At 38.0% G+C, this 19,111-nt stretch overlaps 1 protein-coding gene across 2 annotated transcripts in view; it reads left to right on the top strand.

Moving 5' to 3' along the window:
* Nucleotides 1-19,111, top strand: part of LOC150099775 (mitochondrial amidoxime reducing component 2-like) — a 229,233-nt gene that overhangs the window by 16,030 nt on the left and 194,092 nt on the right. Inside the window, exon 1 of one of the 2 annotated variants that reach the window (XM_090404067.1) lies at nucleotides 11,424-11,536. The exons of the other annotated variant lie outside the window; for it this stretch is intronic. The gene's annotated coding sequence lies outside the window, so the exon portion shown is untranslated. Of the gene's footprint in view, nucleotides 1-11,423; nucleotides 11,537-19,111 lie in introns of those variants that run through there. 2 annotated transcript variants of the gene reach the window in all.

Here is a 19,111-nt window from a genome sequence, read left to right on the forward strand (position 1 = left end):
GTCTGGAGGGCTTCCCGTACTTGTCTGTTTAATTTGTTCAAGTTTGCTTTATCTTGAGGGGCTCTTGTGTTATGATACCGCTTTCTGGCTTTGTTTTTCAGTCTAATTAAATCCATAATTTCTTCGGGGATCCATCCACTAGGGTGAGAAACTGTGGTTTGGGTGACTGCCTTTATTGCATTTTTGATTTGGATGGTAAAGTTGTTTACAGCCATTTCTATCTCCTCTTTGGTGCGAATAGTAGGAACTGGGCCAATGTGATCAGGTAAGATTCTGGTGAGTTTGTCCCAAGATATGAAAGAGTGGGGAGGGGAGAATTGTTCTTGTGTGCCAAGTTTAAGCAGAATAGGGTTGTGATCTGATGAAAGTTCATTTATTGCTTCCAGCTGGTATTGGTATCTGACGTTTTTGAGGACAACTATGTCAAGTACATCTGAACTTCCAGTTGGGCTATGATGGGTGGGCTCTGTAGGTCCGGTTACAATAGAATTTTGTGTTGCGTAATGGTTTAGAATTCAACCTTTGTCATTAATTATGGAGCTATGCCAGGCTGTATGTTTGGCATTAAAGTCACCAGCCATGATGATGGAATCGGAGAAGCCGAGAATGGGGTCCAAATCGGATACCAGCAATGGAATGCTGGGTGGATTATATACAGCATAGATTTTGATATTTCCAGCGTTGTTGGTATTAACTTCTATGCCAGTTATCTCTAGGTTCTTGGTTTGGGGATTGGTCAGATCATTGTGGCTTATTACACAGAGAGATGGTCCCCAGAAAAATTCCAAACCCATGACGACACACACACAAAGAAGTCATCATCGGAACAACCAATCACGTTACGATTCCTTATCTTATCTTGATCTTGTTCAGAGTGGCTATCCTGCTACTGAGCACAAGTCTACCTGTTCTTGAAATTCAAGATTTGAATTGAAGTCTCTTCTGGATCTTCATAAAAATCAAGAACCTTACATTCAATGCTTTTTCAGCTGTGAAATATCTTACACATAGGCAGTGGTATAGCTAGAGCTTTTTCTGCCCGGGGCGGTCCCTGAGTTTTTGGCCCCTCTCAATTCACACCAAAAATACTACTAAAAGTCAAAACGATGTATAGGGAAATAAATTGAAACACTATGTTTATTTTTTAAGTAAAACTTTAATTTCAACATTCTAAAATGCTATTTTCTTGCTTTTATGTTAGAAAAATCGTCGATGATATTGGCGAAGTCTATTTCATAATAATGTAGGTATTTTTTTTTTTTTTTGTAAAGTTCGTTGAGTTTCCTAATTATTTTAGTCCTTATAAAGTTTGAAATTTTTTTCGTAACTATGTTGTATCATTTGATCTAATTGATTCCATATGGTATATTCTAAATTGTTAGAAATGTCATCAAAGAACTTGCAGCAATTAATATCACTTTTATTTAGTTCGTATCTCGTGTATTGAATCCTTTCTCTTACAAGCGCCAATGAAGAGCGTAGATAATTTTTTTTAGGTGATATAGAGTTGATATGACCTCTGACTATGAGCAACTTTGGAATGATGGAGAATTCCCTGCAAAGTTTAAGGAACCAAAAGTTTGACCTATCTGTATCTTTGTCTTTCCATGCACCGAACTTTGTGTTAAACTGTTTAAACTAAACATATTTGGTCGTTTTATAATTAAAATACAAACTTATTTAATACTGACCATTTACAAACTTACATTATAGCCTACCAGTTTCGCCAAACTGTCTGGCTTTTTCAAGGCGTTTACGGAAAGACATAAAAACTAGTAAATGCAAATTGAAAGGAACATAAAAAAACGTTGTAAACCAACTAGTAGCTAAGCTTACACGTTTTCGCGTGACAGAGAGAACTTATTGTTCTTATTCATTATCAAGCATGCGTGTTTGTTGTAAACGTGTAATGTGATTACTGGCTAGCTGTAGTTCAGATTGATTTAGAGAGAGGATCAGGTTTTTCCACGAACTGTTTAGGATTGCATCCTGATTTCTGTTGAGGTTTCCGCCGGTTATTAACCCTATTGTGGCTTCCTTGAATAAACGATGTCTGTAGTCGTCATCCAGATATGGCATGGAGCTGTTTTGCCACTCTATCGTGTGGTTAGACGTATAGAAATGATGTGCTAAGCCGGAAGAGATACTTCTGTTGTCGTTTACATCACCAACATATTCTTTTTGTCTGATTTCTAAACTCCGTGAAGTTTGTCCGATGTAGGCAAGACCACAGGAGCAAGGAATACTCCTGGATATTTGTAGAAAGGCTTATCTTTTGGGGATCCTAAAACTTGTCTGATGCTGGTGGTTGGTTTGAAGACCACTCTGCTGTTGTAGGCTGTTAGTATTCTGGCTATTTGATAAGAAATTGACTTGATGAACGGGATCACTACAGTAGAAATATGCTGGGGGCGTGATTCTTCTTGTCTGGGGTTGTCACGGTATAGATATTTTTTGATGATGTTTTGAGGATATCCATTTTGTGATAATGTGTTGGCTAATGTAGTTTATTTAGTCAATTTTATTTAGAAAAACTCCTTTCACAACTAGACAACTGTCACAACTTACAGCAATTGTGAGGAAAATTCACAGTAGTATTGAAATATTTGGCAATGAGTTCTCGAGACTGTATTTTAGAATTAACTGCAAAAGTTCAAAAAGGTTCAAAGTGCAGTCCGGGGAGGACGCCCCCTCCCCCCATAGCTACCCATCTGCACACAGAGGCCACAGCTTTCTGTTTCTTCTGTTACTTGCATCAGTAGTTATGAAAAGTAACCTACTTTTTTTGGATCTCTAGTAACTTCGGAGACTGATTCAGGGTCCATTACATTGCAGACAGCATTTCAGCCTTTGTCCTACCACATTGAACCTTTAAAGCAATTTCAGAGTCAGTAAATATAACAAGACACATTTTATTGGCACAATTCATACTTGAACATGATAAATTATGCTTCACTGTGTGATAAACCAAACCTAATTTTGTGGCCGTTACTGATTTTCTTTCCGTTTCGGATGATGCGAAAAAACTTTCTAATTTCATTCCCTGTTTGCTACTGTTCTCTTTCTTTGTGTGGATATCTGTTTGAATGTTTTTAACGTCATTTTCTCCACCATGTCCATTACTGAACTCATGGAAGCAAATATTGCAGAATGCTTTGTTCCACATGGCTTCAACCATGGATATTTCCTTTCCCAAACGCTTCTGTACACACATAAAGGCTTCATTTTTTTTTTTTTTTTTGCTTTTCTTCTCTTTTTCACTATCACTTGAGGAACTAGACATCGTGAAACTAATGCTGTGCAATACTCCAGTTCACTATCGGTGACTAATGTTTTGCTTTCCGCAATTCTGAAAAAAATAAAAAAAAAAAGAAAAAGAAAAATAATAGTAGTATCTCACAAAACTTAAGGACACGCTACCTCTCAATCATCGATCATAATAATAACTTACCTCTTCCTCTGAAAAAAAAATGCCACAACTTCTCCTTTAAACAATGAAAATTCAAGTCAAACTCGACGTAAAAAAAAAAACAACTCGTAGCGTTCATTCGTTGGCGTTGAGCAAAGTCACATGAGTCATATGGCATATGCATCTAGATTCTAGAAGGCTATGATAATGTATAACATCACTGGCAGTGATTTCACTGCCAGTGATGTTATACATTACCGCCAACATCACATACAATAATTATGGTGATAAATCACATAAGCACATTACGTAGGCCATGAAGGCGCTTATTTCATATTAAAAGTAAAGATTATAATTTAATCATTACAATCTACTGGAATCTACGTCATCTGAGCAGAATTTGACCAATGAGACCCCCAAAACACAGATTTTTTTTTTTTTTTTTTGCATGGTACACATAATGGATACAAATTTCAAATGTCGCTAACGCTCACTAAGAATTTCTTTCGCATATTTTGTAAGTCTGGGATAATTTGGCATCTCGCCATATAAGTTGTCCCGCTTAGGTGTAATTCGGGACGCTGAACATTTTCATAAAATTCGGGACAGATGGCAACCCTACTGTCGCCCCGTGGGTAAATGGAGCCTTTGTTCAAAGTTATATTTCAGCGCCACCATTAAATAGAATTTGCAAATTAAAATAAAAATAATTTCAAGAAATGTTTATTAATTTAGTATATAAATACAAGATATACATATGTGTACATAAAAATAGAGTATCTCAAAAAAATTTTTTTTTTCAATTACACAAAAAAAAATCACAACACAATTCAAACCTGCTTTGACGCACCGTTCATGAAGCGGTACGTCAAAGCAATGAGGCTAATCGGCTGTTGAGTTTACTTCATTTTTTATCGTTTTACTGTTTATTTTTAGTCGTGCAATCTATGTAATAAAGTTTTACTTAATGAATAAGAGCATTGTATAAAATTTTACCATTATTTATCGTTTTGAAATGGCGTCCCTCCTGATCAGGCGTCTTTATGCAGGGCACATCCGCACGGGTGGTCCTGTTACCACTACATTGGCTGAAGAGATAAAGATGCATAATGAGTCTCAAGAACTGTTGAATAACTGGGACATCAATTCAGGAATAGGAGGCAGATGGGATATCAGCACATGTGATAAAGGAATGTTCAGCCAAAATGACTTGCCCTTTGACATGTTTGTATAACTTTCAAGTCTTAGCACACGGATGGAAAGGATGTACAGTACAATAGCTCCGTTGTACAAAGGTGGTGCAAAACCTGATATCTAACTATCAATATCTCTGGAGTGGGTAAAGATTTTAGAGAAGTGGGAAAGAACTCGCATAGAGAATGGGATGACAGACAAGCTATAATTTACAATGAACAGCATGGGTTTACTAAGAGGAGTTCATGTTTTAGCAATTTGTTAATATTTTATAATAACGTTACAGCTGATTTTGATAAAGGGAATGGATACATTATTATACTGTTTGACTTTGCTAAGGTTTCGACAGGATATCACATGGAAGGCTGTTGCATAAACTGGAGAATATGGGATCGGAATATAAACTGACTGGGATAAGTTGGTGACTGATCCTAGCATTGTATAAAGCTAGGATCAGTGACCATATATAAAAAAGCGGTATGTGGTGGATGTAAATCTACTAGATTTAAGGTGACTATTGCTGTCCAATCTATACATTCATGATATTCGGAAGGACTTGACAGGAGATGTTCAATTATTTACTGATGATATAAAGATAGAGTAGTCAGGGATGCTGCTGATATACAATGCTTACACAATGATTTCAATAGGCTTTCAATTTTACTGTTTATTTTTAGTCGTGCAATCTATGTAATTTACTTAATGAATAAGAGCATTGTATAAAAATTTACCATTATTTATTGTCTTGAAATGGCGCCCCTCCTAATCAGGCGCCATAATAATACTAAGTATAGAGTTTTGTACTTTGGCATGATAAAATTGCCCACGGGATATTATAGTGATGGGATTGTCCTGCAAGAAATTAATGAGGCTAGGATCTTGGAGTTATGGCGGATAGGACAGTGAAGTTCAGAAGTTCACATTGCAGGAATGCAAATACAACTTAGAGGATAATTACGATTTTTAAACGAACATTACAACAAGGCCTTGATACTACAGCTCCTGAACTACTGTGCACAGATTTGGTCTCCTGTTTTTGGAGGAGATAAAGAAGCTATGTGAACGTGTGCAAAGAAAAGTAAAGTAACAAAGATATCTAGATTATGTAATGTAGACAATCCGAGAACAAACTGAGAATATGTGGACCGCAGAAATTGGTAAACGGGAGAAAGAATGGGTGATATGTTCGAGATCTTTCAACTTCTGAATGGCTGCTGTAGATTATCAACTGATGGAATTTTTTGTTATATGACGGGGGACGGGATCCATGAAAGAATGTGTAGTTAAGAAAGGGATGAGAGGTAGAAATAATAATAATTATATATAGGCATAAAACATTTAAATGGGTTGTATATTTAATTTTTTCTTAATGCAGCTGGAAGGATGATGGGAGATGGTTTCATATAAGTGGTAGCAGGTTTTTTTTTTTTGCTTTTTATCAGAAATAGTTTTTTTTCTTCCCAAAGCAAGTGTACTGGCCAGAGGACACATCCACGTAACAGACAAAAATATTGTATATGGTGGGGTATTGCAGACAACAGATTTTAGTGTTTCGTATAGTAGTGTTATGTAGTGACCTCCTCAGATCAGTCCTAGGAATCCATGCAGGAGTGATGTAATGTTCAGCGCATGTTTATTGATAGATATATCGCCTGTACTTCGATTTTTCTTTCTTATACAGTACACGTAAATTATTATTGTTATAAAAAAAATCAGCTGACTCCTTTTATTCCCAATATAAGAAGTAGGCGAGGCCGTTTTTGGAAGCTGAGGGGGGGGAAGTTCCATCTCCACCAGTAGCCAATCACTAATTATATCAAGGCATCAGTGAAGAGAGGCGACTGAGAAGTGCCATCATCTCGTGGTCGCTAATCCTAACACTATATTTAGTGTCTGCAAATAGTGTGGGTTCTACAGTCAATTTTTCTTGAGTTTCCAGGAGAAAAAAAACACCCTTGTCCCTGTTAGAGATCGACTAATCCCGGAACCGATTGAAGAAAGGCTTATAAAAAGTTTCTCCAGTTGGTGACTAGAATTGAATTTACAACGCTCTTTCTTCTGGCGATTTAACGCCAAGGATAGTACACTGCACTTCCACTAAGCTACACAGGTGCTTCTTGTTTATTATTATTATTATTACTACTACATGACATCTCCAGGGAATTTAAGAACTCATCATGGGAGGGCACTCCCACTGTACACAAGCCACTTCTTCACGACTTAATCCTCCTTGATTGAATTAGTCACCATCTAAACATTAAGACATCTGCTACCCAACAATAGTATATTTTTGTCAATAAATTTAAATTGTTTAAATTCTATCGTCGATTTGCCCTTATGTGAGATAAAAAATCCCTCAAGCAGAAAAAAATTACCTCTATATGAAATCGGCTAACTTACTTTCAGCTGAAAAAAGGTTTAAAAACGGCTTTATAAAAAGGCTTTTGTAAAGATATGCCATTTCTCGTCATGACAAGACAAATAAAAATAAAATGTTTTTATATGGACTACTTTAAAAAAAAATCAGCCAACGCCTTTTTATTTCCGTTTAGGGAGTAGGCAGGGCCGTTTCAGCCCTATCTAACTTTTGGAGACTGAGTGGGTAGTTCAGTCTCCACTGGTATCGAATCAGAGATAGCTGGCCTAAGGTTATCACTAATTAAGTGGCACGCAGTGAAGAGAGATGGCTTAACAAGTGCCGCCATCTCGTGGTCCCTACCCTAACACTCGTATTTAATGTCTGAAATAATGTGGGTTCTATGGTCGATTTTCTTGAGTTTACGTGACGAAAAACCCGAGTTTCCCGGAGAAAAACCCGCTTGCCTGCTAGAGATCGACTAACTCGGGAACCAGTCGAAAAAAGACTTAGAAAAATTTCTTCTAGTCGCCGACTAGATTTGAAACAAAGTCTTCCTTCATGCGTCAAGCACTGTGGTGTACAAACGCCACATCCACTGAGCTACACATGCTCTTTGGACTACTTTAAATTTTACAAATTCTAAAATTTAATTAAGACCTGTATAGCACTGTGGAAGTGGAGATTACATCCATAGCGCTAGGATGCTCAGAAAAAAAATTGTTGTGTTCTGGTCACCATCTAGTCAAACTTTTTTCTAACCCATTCTGTGACTAGTTCTCGAATTTTTCGATCTCTGGCATGGACAAGAATTTTTCCCTCAGGACACACATTCTTGCAAACAATAATATATTAGGTAGAGACAATTAGATGGTGGCACTTGTCTCCCTCTCTTCACCGTATTTTTCAAAAATATAATCCGCTAACACCTTTTATTTCCTTATAGGGAGTAGGCAAAGCTGATTTAGTCCTATCTACCTTTTGGAGACTGAGTGGGAAGTTCACTCTGCACTGGTACCCAATCAGAGATAGCTGGCTTAAGATAATCACTAAGTATACTCAGCATCCAGTGAAGAGACAGTTAACAAGTGCCGCCATTTCGTGATCCATAGCTCTTAACACAATATTTTTAATGTCTGAAATAGTATGGGTTCTACGTTCGATTTTCTTGAGTTTATGGAAAGAAAAACCTGAGTTTCCAGGAGTCACTAATTATCACTAATTCACTAATTATAAAAAATTACTAATTATAGTCGACAACCAGTGAAGCGATGTGATTAACAAGTGCCGCCATCTAGCGGTACCTAATCCTAACAGTATATTTTTATTGTCTGAGACAGTGTGGGTTCTACGGTCGATTTTCTTGAGTTTTTCGGGATGAAAAACCCGATATTCTGTGAGAAAAAAACAGCTTTCTGTGCCAGAGATCGAATAACTTTTTAGTCTATCTCTTACGCTCTTAAAAAATGTTCCTCTAGTTGGAGACTAGAACTTAAATTATTAGTTTTGGTAAAATTAGACATTGCAAAATTACATATACAGTACGACAAAAACGAACTCGTGCGTTGACCTGTGGAAGTGGTGCTAGCTTCCATAGCGTTAGTCCACCTGAATAAAACTTGTTGGAATACGAATTTAGTCACGCTAGAGACATTTTCCGTTAACATGAAAAGGGGCCGTAGAACCCACACTATTTCACACAGTAATATACTGCTTGATGGTCAGAGACCAAGAGATATCCTAACTTGTTTGCCTCTTTTCACCTGATGCTGATTATAATTAATGATATTCCTGGTTAAGTTATCTCCCTTTAGCTGCTAAAACGGCCTCGCATACTCCCTATAGGGAATAAGAGGCGTAAACGGATTTTTTTATGACAAAAGTGGGTTCAAGTTTTAAATCATGCTCTAAATTTCGAGATGCTCGTGGGATTTTACTAAAGTACACTATGGGCAGTATAAATTTGTAACATATATATTGATAAATGTAACGAACACAACCAAGATATTAGCAACTTAAAGTCTGAACACCGTCAACATTTATAATGATATTTCATTGTAAACGATATATAATTATTTCGTCTTATGGATCACAGTACACGATTTTTATCCTTGGGTTCAAGACTTAGTTATGGAATGATTTTTCTTTCTAATATTGCCATTTCGATTGAGGACTGGACTGGCTTGAAAAAGTTATGTTTGATATGTATAGTGGAGTTCTTGGATTACCTTGCCCTTAACACACCTTTGATATTCAAACCTCTGTAGGTTACCTTTCGTGGGTGGGATGCACTTAAAAAAATTTTATTGGCAGATATGAAATGATAATTCCTTTTGGTTCCTGCGTTGCCTTGGTCACAACGTTTCTAGTTTATGAGAGACTGATATAGGTTCGGTTTTAACCTCTGACTAGAGGATTTTTTTTTCAGTCTATTAATGAGTTAGTTGATCTTTAGTGTAGATACGCAATCTTTTTTTTTCCCAAGAAGTTGGCTTTTTCAACAGTCGATTCAAAAAATCGACTGCACTACTCACACTGTTTCAGACAATAATATAAAATAGGGTTACAAAGTAGGTGACAACTACGAGTGGAGACCGGTTGCTTGTAAGTTTGCAAATTTAGAGAAAGCGTTCTGCCTGCTGCCTTTGTGATATAAAAGAGGCTAGAAGATTTATAATAATTCCTGTTTAGCTGGATGGAATTTTAATGAAATTTGGAAAGTTTTGTAACTTGTAAATTTTGGAAGGGATGTAATTTGTTACACTCGTTACACGGATGTAAAATTAGTGTTGGTGAAATGTCTCAATGATACAGATGATCGCAAATGCCTCGTGAGATCTGTTCATACTGCAGTCATTATGAAAAGATGTGACTATCCATTTTCTGAAACTGAAATTTTAAATAGGTTGTTTGGACAATGTATTTAGTTAGATACTGTTTGGGTGCAATTAAACTTTGCTTTGCTTGTCCTGTTTGCAGTATTTGTGTGTGTGTGTGTGTGTGTGTGTGTGTGTGTGTGTGTGTGTGTGTGTGTGTGTGTGTGTGTGTGTGTGTGTGAGAGAGAGAGAGAGAGAGAGAGAGAGTTTTTTCCATTAAACATTTTTTTTCATTCCCGTTGTCTCTAATTTATATTAATTGTCGCTACGTATAGCACATACATAGAGCGGTCACCTTATCAGGAACGCCTCCCGATTTATGAAAAAAGACCATTCTGAAGACGTTAAGTTACTTGGCTGCAGTTTGCTTTATATAAATCATACAGAGAGCCAACGGTTCTGTTTTGTCTCTCTGATGCATCAGAATTGGTAAAAGGAGTGACTTTGAGTCAGATATGGTACCAGTTTCTCAGAAATGTCTAATCCTCTTAGCTTTTCACGCACATCAGTGTTTAAGGCATACTAGAAGTGGTTTAATAACCAGATAACTTGAAGGCAGTACTGTGAATAGAAACAGCTCATTGATGCAGGAGTCGAGGAAGAATGAAGGGCCACAAGCAGTCAGATCACTGCTCATTACAAAGTGTGTTCATCATGGAGCGTACAGTTCTCGCATGCAGTCACGGTTGGGGGACAAGGAGCAGGGATCATCCTGGGTCTCCAATGCTCTCAGCTGAGAATAGGCAGATGCAGCATCATTTGGCACGTGATCATTAACACTGGACAGCTGACGACTGGAAAAATATCTCCTGGTCTGACAAGTCCAGGTTTATACTGTATCATGCTGATGGCAGAACCAGGATATGGAGCAGCAACATGAAGCCATGGACTTCCTTCCAAGTAGTAACAGCTCAGGTTGGTGTCAGGGGTGAAATAATGTGATGAATGTTTTCTTGGTACATCTTAGGTCTCCTGATACCAGTTATCTCCTGATAACACCTCCAATCGTCACAGCCTACCTTAACATCGTAGCTGATCATGTTCACTCATTCACGGTTGCAGGTTACCCATTGATAAAAAGGTACATTCAAGAAGACATTGTGCTATTCCACAAAGTGTGTTAAAGTGGTTCGAGGAACATGACAGCAAGTTTCCTTTACTTCAGCGGCCAGCTCAGTTCCCAGACCTCATCGAAGAGAACATCTCTGGGGTGAAGTGGAACGAGCAGTTCGCAGCAGTAACGCGTCAACATTCAATTTGCAACAACTGGACAATGATATTATGACATCGTAGACAGACATCCAACAGGAACGTTTCAGACAGGAATTAATAATTAACAGGTAATTCATTAGTCAAAGGAGGAGTCCCACTAGTGATTAAATGCTGTTCCTAATAAAGTGGCCACTTAGTCTAGACTCAAATTGTCTCTGTACTGTATTTAGTCATACAATAAAGGTACTTTTTTTCTTGCAAATGCAGTTTGATGTCTGAGTTTCAATCCAATCATCCGATAGAATACGCTTTGTTTTATAGAAGCAAAGCAATTTGTTTTCCAAGAGCTGAGGAAAAGAACTTGTTTGTGGAAAACCACAAATGGACACTACGCTTACGAACATCTTATTTACATTCAATCTCCAAAATAGACGGAAGGACGTTTGTGACGTTTACCTTCACTAGAGACTTCTCGCGGCATCTGTCTGCGTAAGTAATTTTTTATTCCATTTAGCTGTCAGACCAAACTCAGTTACTAATTATCAATTACGTTTTTCAGAAAAGGACCTTAAGGAGTGTGTCACTTTTCAAGTTAGCGAAAATTGTAATATTTTAATCAACTTTAGTTGATTAAAATATTAGAATTTTATAATGTTACAAGTGATTTAAATATTATAACTGTATGTGTGTGTATGTGTAATAATCATCTTTAGTAATGTTCCAAAGTATTTTGGAACATTACTAAAGATTTACAAAGTTCATTCCGGAAGTGCTGCATATATGGTCTGGTTTCTACCATGATTAGATTTTTTTTCTTAGAAATTTACTTTTCTTATGAATCTGATCTATGATTTTTAAAATATTTAATTAATAATTAAGGAAATTAATCGATGATATTTTAAGATCTATCAATCATACATATAAGCAGTTAAAATATCGTTTTTATTTTAGTTTGCTACAAATTTATTACCGTTGACATGACAGACATATCTAGAATTGCAGGGGGAAATGCTGGTCTTGAAATTCACGCTTGCTCGCAGGACCGACTCTACCGACGGTGCAAGACGTCCATTTGCACGGGGCGACAAGTTTTTTGGGGCAAAATTCGCATAAACTATACGAAAAATAAGGGGGGAATGGGCGGCAAAATATGCCACTGCACGGTGCGGTAAAATTCCTAGGGGCGACCCTGCTTGCTCTTGTTATCATTCTGATTGAAGTCAGATTAGGGAATAATGAATTACTGACCATTTAAAATTATACATTTCGAAATTTATGTACATTTAATCTACAAATACAACATTTATTTTATAGGTATCCTATCTTTTTCAATTTAGCTACTTGAATGCAAATTCTACCCTAAGGTTCTTCTTTATGAACTGGTCAATAACATCGTCATAAAAAGTTGGTTGTAATAACTTAATTTTCTCAAGCAACACGCACACTTGTAAAGGCTGGCTGAAGCTCACTGGCTACAGCTACGTTGACTGCGTATGGCCTGTGTTTAAGCAACAGAGCGAGACGACGTGAAATGGCTATGCGCGCGCATTAAATCACAGTGCTGCAGCGAGGACCTGGAAGCTCCTACAACCGAGCAAGCCAAGGTAGATTTGACTAGACGAGCAAGCATCGTCCTGCGATTAACAGTGCAAAGCTCAATTATTGCCTCGCAAGCTTAAGACGTCTTCTGTCTACAAAAATAAAAACCTAAATGGAATGCTTATAAATGCATGCATTTATTAACAAATAAATATGACTTCTTTCATTATTTTTTTCAGGTATTCTAAGGAGCATTTGGGAAATTAATCATGGGAAAATTCACAACCCAACAACGAACCAATATCTGCAATTTTATTTTGAAAGTCAGCACATTTTTTGGGGGTGGGGGTGGGGAATCATTTCGCGAAGATTTTCAATTAGCCATCACGTTCTCCAGATCTGATGGCTCCCGACTTCTTCCTATGGGGGTTACCTGAAGGAAAGGTGTATGTGAACAAGTTCCAGATAATCCAACAGCTGAAGGAGAACATTCGTGAGGAAATTAGGGTGTGCAACCAGAAACGTTAACAGCTGTCATGGAACTTCAAAGGGCCCGTTTTTGTGAAGCCGAAAATGAAAGGCATTTACGGGATGCGGTTTATTCATAACTAATAAAAAAAAACTCCAGGTTCTGTATTTCATTATAAAAAAGAAAAAATAATAAAAAAATAATTAATTAATAAATCTGTAAAATATTTAAAAAATCTGTAAAATATAAAAAAAATTATTAAATCTGTAAACCCCTTCTTGACTTATGGGTCACCCTGTGTTAACAGTAAAATATGATATCTTTAGGTCATGTATAAAAATGACAATTTTTATACATGACCTAAAGTGTATAAAGTGTACAATGTGTATAAATTATTATTATTATTATTACTATTACTACATACAGGCACCTCCATGGAGTTCGTAGACTTCTCTCGGGAGTTCCACTTCAAAAACATGCAAGTTGTCTAAAGTTAAAATTGTTTGATGAAATTAAAGTAAAAATAAACGAACTTGTATTACAAAGTGAGTTTGTTAAATAATCATAATGTTAGTAGGGTTTTTTTTTTTTTTTTTTTTGCTTTTGCGAAGAGTTGGATTAGCATTTTTTTTTTTTTTTAAATACAATTTCGAAAGTTCATGTTTAATGTTCTGTAATTATTTAGATGTTTTGAATCGTCGGTCGGCGAGCAGTGTGGCATGAAATTCGCAACTACCATATAACTACATTTAGGTAGCACTTGGCTGTATATATGATTGCGGATCTTGAGTTGTTGTTGTTTTTCAGTGAGTTCAGACGTGTTTATCAGCGTTCCTTGTAGTAGTACAGCGTGAAGTTAAGTTTTGTTTTTAATTGATTTTAATGTTTAATTCAGAGTTATTTCAATACTGAAATTAAATAGTGATTATTTGATGCGCCACCAGCGTGCTCGAACATCAGAGCAGGTAAGACTTTTTCCTTTCAACTTCAAAAATATTTTCCAGGTTCTCTCCTGTTCCCCGCCCAGTACAACACTCGGTGGTTGAAGGGACAAGGCAAGTCCTTTCCCCCACTTCAAGTCTACATTATGGATTCACCATATGAAGATCTCTCCTTCAAGGAACTTCTCGCTATCTTTCGGCAAATAGGCAACATCTTGCACACAAAATGGCCAGGAAAGGTAGAAATTCACCAGATTATGGAGGTCGAGAATGAAGACCCTCGAACCTCCGAACTTTCTACTCGCCCTACACATGACAGCGTCAATTCCTCCGCTACAGCTGACACAGACGATAACGATTACCAAGAAGTCAGCAGAAAGAAGAGGAAGAAAGAGTCTCTTGCTGCAGAACAAGAAATTGTCGCTCAAATGGACACATCAGCACAATCTAGTGCAAGCACTGAGACAACTATACCAATACAGCCCAAAGAGAGGATCCCACCAGTAGTACTGCGATCTAAAGAAAAGTGGTCGTTGCTTGCAGAGACGATGAAGAAAAGCAACATCAAGTTCTCGTCAGCCAAAAACACAGATGACGGAGTACGTATACAGCCTGAAGGAACAACGGACTACCGCCAGTTAACCAGACTTATGGACGATCATAAAATTCCATACCATACTTACCAACTTAAGAGTGAAAAGAACCTCAAGGTAGTGATCAGAGGTTTGGTAGAAGACATAACAACAGACGAAATAGCTACTGACCTCAGATTACAAGGCTTGGAGCCAGTCAAGATTTCGCGAATGTATCGCGCAGACAAGCGTCCCATGCCTCTGGTCTTAGTAGAGATCAGTAAAGACCAGAGGGAAATTTACGATCTTAAAATAGTCTGCAACTTGGTCATCAAGACCGAACCACTACGAAGAAAGGCATCGGCTGGTCAATGCCATCGCTGCCAAAAATTTGGGCATGCGCAAATGCTATGCAGAGCAGACTACAAATGTGTGAAGTGTGGTGGCAACCATCCCTCGCACACTTGCGTCAAGGCAAAGACCACACCTGCTAAATGTGCGAACTGCAGTGGCCCACACCCTGCAAACTACAGCGGTTGCACTCTCCACCCATCCAACCTTCAAAAGCCTAGACAGGAATTAACTCAGCCCACTCAGACAAATATTATGAGATCCGTGCCTGAATTCCAAGGGCGGAAAGTTACACCAGACAAATCCTATGCTTCTGTGGTTTCCTCGAGTAACACTAAGGTACTCCCTACAACTAGCAGTCCAAATTCTTCAGCAATACTCGCTGCCTCACTTGGGGAGATGCTAATGGCCTTCAGCAAAACAAATCCAAGCCAGGCCGACACCAACAAATTCCTTCGGAATACTCAAGTCATCTTCTCCATGATTAATGACTAATCCGGCTTTAACATCAAATTCTATGCAGATAATATTCTGGAACGCAAACGGTCTCAACAGCAAAATTTTGGAATTACAGGAGCTTACAGATCATTTACAAATTGATATTCTCCTCATTAACGAAACACACCTACGACCCTGCGATAATCCCAAACTCAGAAACTACTCGTTACTTAGAAATGACAGACTTAATGCCAGAGGTGGAGGCACTGCCATCTTTGTCAGAAGAAACATTCGCTATAATGAGACTAAGAAGATTACTACATCTAACCTCGAGGAGACGGGCATAGAAATTCTTACCAACAATGCAGGCAGCTTAAAGATTTTTTCTGTATACAACCCCCCTGGCAAACCTCTACTCCCCTCTGATCTCTCTCAGCTACTAGATACAAATGAAGCAGTAATTGTAGCTGGAGACCTCAATTCCAAGCATCCTTTATGGAACAGCAAAAGCTTTAATAACAACGGAATGATCCTCTATAACTTTTCCTTGAAGAGAAATATCGTTATTGCAGGCCCGATTGAGCCAACACACTACGGAGCGATCGGCAGACCTGATGTTTTAGATATTGCTATTTTTAACAATATTTCTCATCATTTCCGACTTCAAGTGATTGACGAGCTAAGCTCAGATCACAATCCAGTACTCTTAAGTTTAGGGGAGGAGCCTGAGCTCATTCCCAGCCATTCCCACACAAACTTTGCAAAATTCAAGACTAAAATGAACACTATCATAGACTCAGTACCGACTATTTCCACCCGTGAAGAAATTGACGCGGCAGTCAACAATCTTGAATCTAAAATACAGGCTGGCTTATCCGCAGCTTGCTCTACTTCTACCCCAGCTCAAGTCAACCTACTTCCTGCAGAAATCCTTGCTCTCATAAGGAACAAAAACAGGCTCAGACGCCGCTATCACAACACGCTATCTCCGCAAGACCGTCGAGAACTAAACAGAGCGTCCAACCTAGTCCGTTACGCTTTAAAAGATCACAGAAACCAGCAATGGGAAAGAAAACTCTGTTCTCTCAAAACTGAAGATAATTCTCTGTGGAAGTTGACTAAAGCTCTCCGTACAGATCGCTCTAACATCCAGCCCATTCACGGAGAAAGAGGCCTTGTTTACAGAGATAACGAAAAAGCGGAAGCGCTCGTTCAAGCCCTGCAACTTCAGTGCCGTCCTAATTATGCGCAAGCGGATCTAGTCTTCATAGAAAAGATACATCGTAGGGTACGTTCAGTACTTCGGCGATCTTGTAGCTGTGAAAATATCTGCCCCACCTCACCTAAAGAGGTCTATTCAATTATTAGGAAGCTTAAAAACAAAAAAGCCCCTGGCCCGGACGAAATTACCAACAAAACAATTAAAGCCCTCCCACACAAAGCTGTCATGCATTTAGTAGCGATTATCAATGCAATTCTGAGAATTCATTATTTCCCCTCAAGATGGAAACAAGCCGATATTTTCCTTATTCTCAAGCCTGGTAAAGCGCCTCAGATGCCACAGAGCTATAGACCCATCAGTCTTCTATCATGCCTAGGAAAAATAGCAGAAAGAGTCATTCTCAACCGACTTAATGAGGAGGTGAATAAAAATCACATAATTCCGAAAGAACAATTTGGCTTCCGTACTGGACATAGCACTACACAGCAAATTCACAGACTGACTGAGTTCATCACTACAGGCTTTAACTGGAAACAGCACACAGGAGCTATCTTTCTTGATGTTGCAAAAGCTTTCGATACTGTATGGCACAAAGGTCTCATCTACAAATTAATTGCAGCCAACATCCCTCTTTATCTTACCAAAATTATTAACTCCTTTCTACAGGACCGTAAAATTCAGGTTAAGTTGCGTGGAATTAGATCATCACTGAAAAAAATCACTGCTGGTGTCCCTCAAGGTTCGCTGCTCTCACCGCTTCTTTTTAACATCTTTGTTTCTGATGTTCCTAGCACATCACTAACCACTATAGCTAGTTATGCGGATGACATGGCTATTCTCAGCAGATCTCTCAGGCCTAATATAGCTACTCAGCGATTACAAACTGCAGCAACAAATTTAGAAGACTGGTTCAAAAAATGGAGAATATCTGTAAATGCCGATAAAAGCACTGCCATTCTTTTCACAAGAAGACAAGCATCTCATGTTGGAGAAGTTAAACTTTTTAACACAGCCATCCCATGGAGATCTAGCACCAAATATCTAGGCATTCAACTTGATAACCGTTTAAACTTTAACTCCCACATAGTTTATGCATGCAAAAAAGCAAACTCTGCAATAGTACAACTCTATTCTCTGCTCAATAGAAGAAGCCAAGTCAGTACTGATAACAAACTACGGATCTACAAAACAATTATCAGACCATCGTTAACTTACGGATCGCCGGCCTGGAGTCACACTTCCGCCACTAACATCAAAAAGCTACAAGTTATACAAAACAAGTGCCTCCGTATGATCTTCAACGCTCCGTGGTTTGTAAGAAATACTCTCTTACATCGAGATGCCGATATTCCAGATATTTCCACTTTCCTCCATAACAGTGCTGCTGCTTATTTTGCCAAAGCAGCTGTTCATCCAAATCAACTCATTCAAGAGTCATCTAATTATGACGAACACGATAGGTGGAAACATAAACGCCCGAAAGCTGCTTTGCTTATCGATTCTGGTACCTCCGTACAACCCTAAATAGGGTGAGCCAGGTGCTCGCTAACACTTAATACAAGACTATTCCATACCGATTAAGGGATAGAAGTCCAAGGGACTGTAATCCATCAAGCCATATCAGGTTATCAGGTTATCAGGTTGGCTGTATATATAGTTGTATTCTGTCGTGTTATACGTTAGGATCTCTGTTGTCACGGTGAGCGTTATTGAGATAATTTTCTAGTAATAGTACGATAGTGTCTTATTTATTTATTTTTTAATGCTCAGAACAATGTTTTACCATAAGGGGTTCGGTTATTGACTGGTGTATGTTGGACTTCCAGCACCGTTGATACAGTTCTTCGGCGTACTATTTTCTTAGCTCGACAGGCGATGGTTTGCTGTTTGCGTAGACCAGTGTTTCTCAAAGTGTGGTACGCGTACCCCCTGGGGTACGTGGCCATTTTCGGCTATGCATCATTAACGCATGGAATTATTATTAAGAAAAAAATAATTATTTTAAACGTATATATTTCTCAATAAATTATATATTATGTATGAATTCTCCTACTCAAATTGTGATAACTGCTTCATTTGAATAGTTTGCAAATTCGCGGGATCATTCGGGAATCTTCGTACAGTATATGAATGTACATTGCGAGCCTGAAATAATAGCGAATGATAAAAAAAAGTAATTATATGAATGAATTTTGTTATATTAAAAATAAGACATCTTTTCTGTTTACATGTACATCCAAATTCAAATAAAATAGACATTTACAACGAAATATACTTTTTTATTTTATTTATTTGTTATTATTATTTTGATAAGGGGTTACTTGGTAATAATGAAAATTTAGGAAGGGGTACAAGGATATCTGAAGTTTGAGAAACACTGGCGTAGACTATAACACCCGAGTATTTGAGTATTGTTTCACACATTCTGTGATACGTATTTTTACGTTGGTTGGCATCATGTCTTTTGTTTGGAAGAATTTTGCAGCGATAGTCCAGAGTTTCGTATGAAGGTAAGATGGCTGTCTGTCAAGA

The sequence above is a fragment of the Typopeltis vanoorti genome, chromosome 14 (assembly GCF_054136105.1).
Source record: "Typopeltis vanoorti isolate ZY-2024b chromosome 14, IOZ_Tvanoo_1.0, whole genome shotgun sequence".
Lineage (NCBI taxonomy): Eukaryota > Metazoa > Arthropoda > Arachnida > Uropygi > Thelyphonidae > Typopeltis > Typopeltis vanoorti.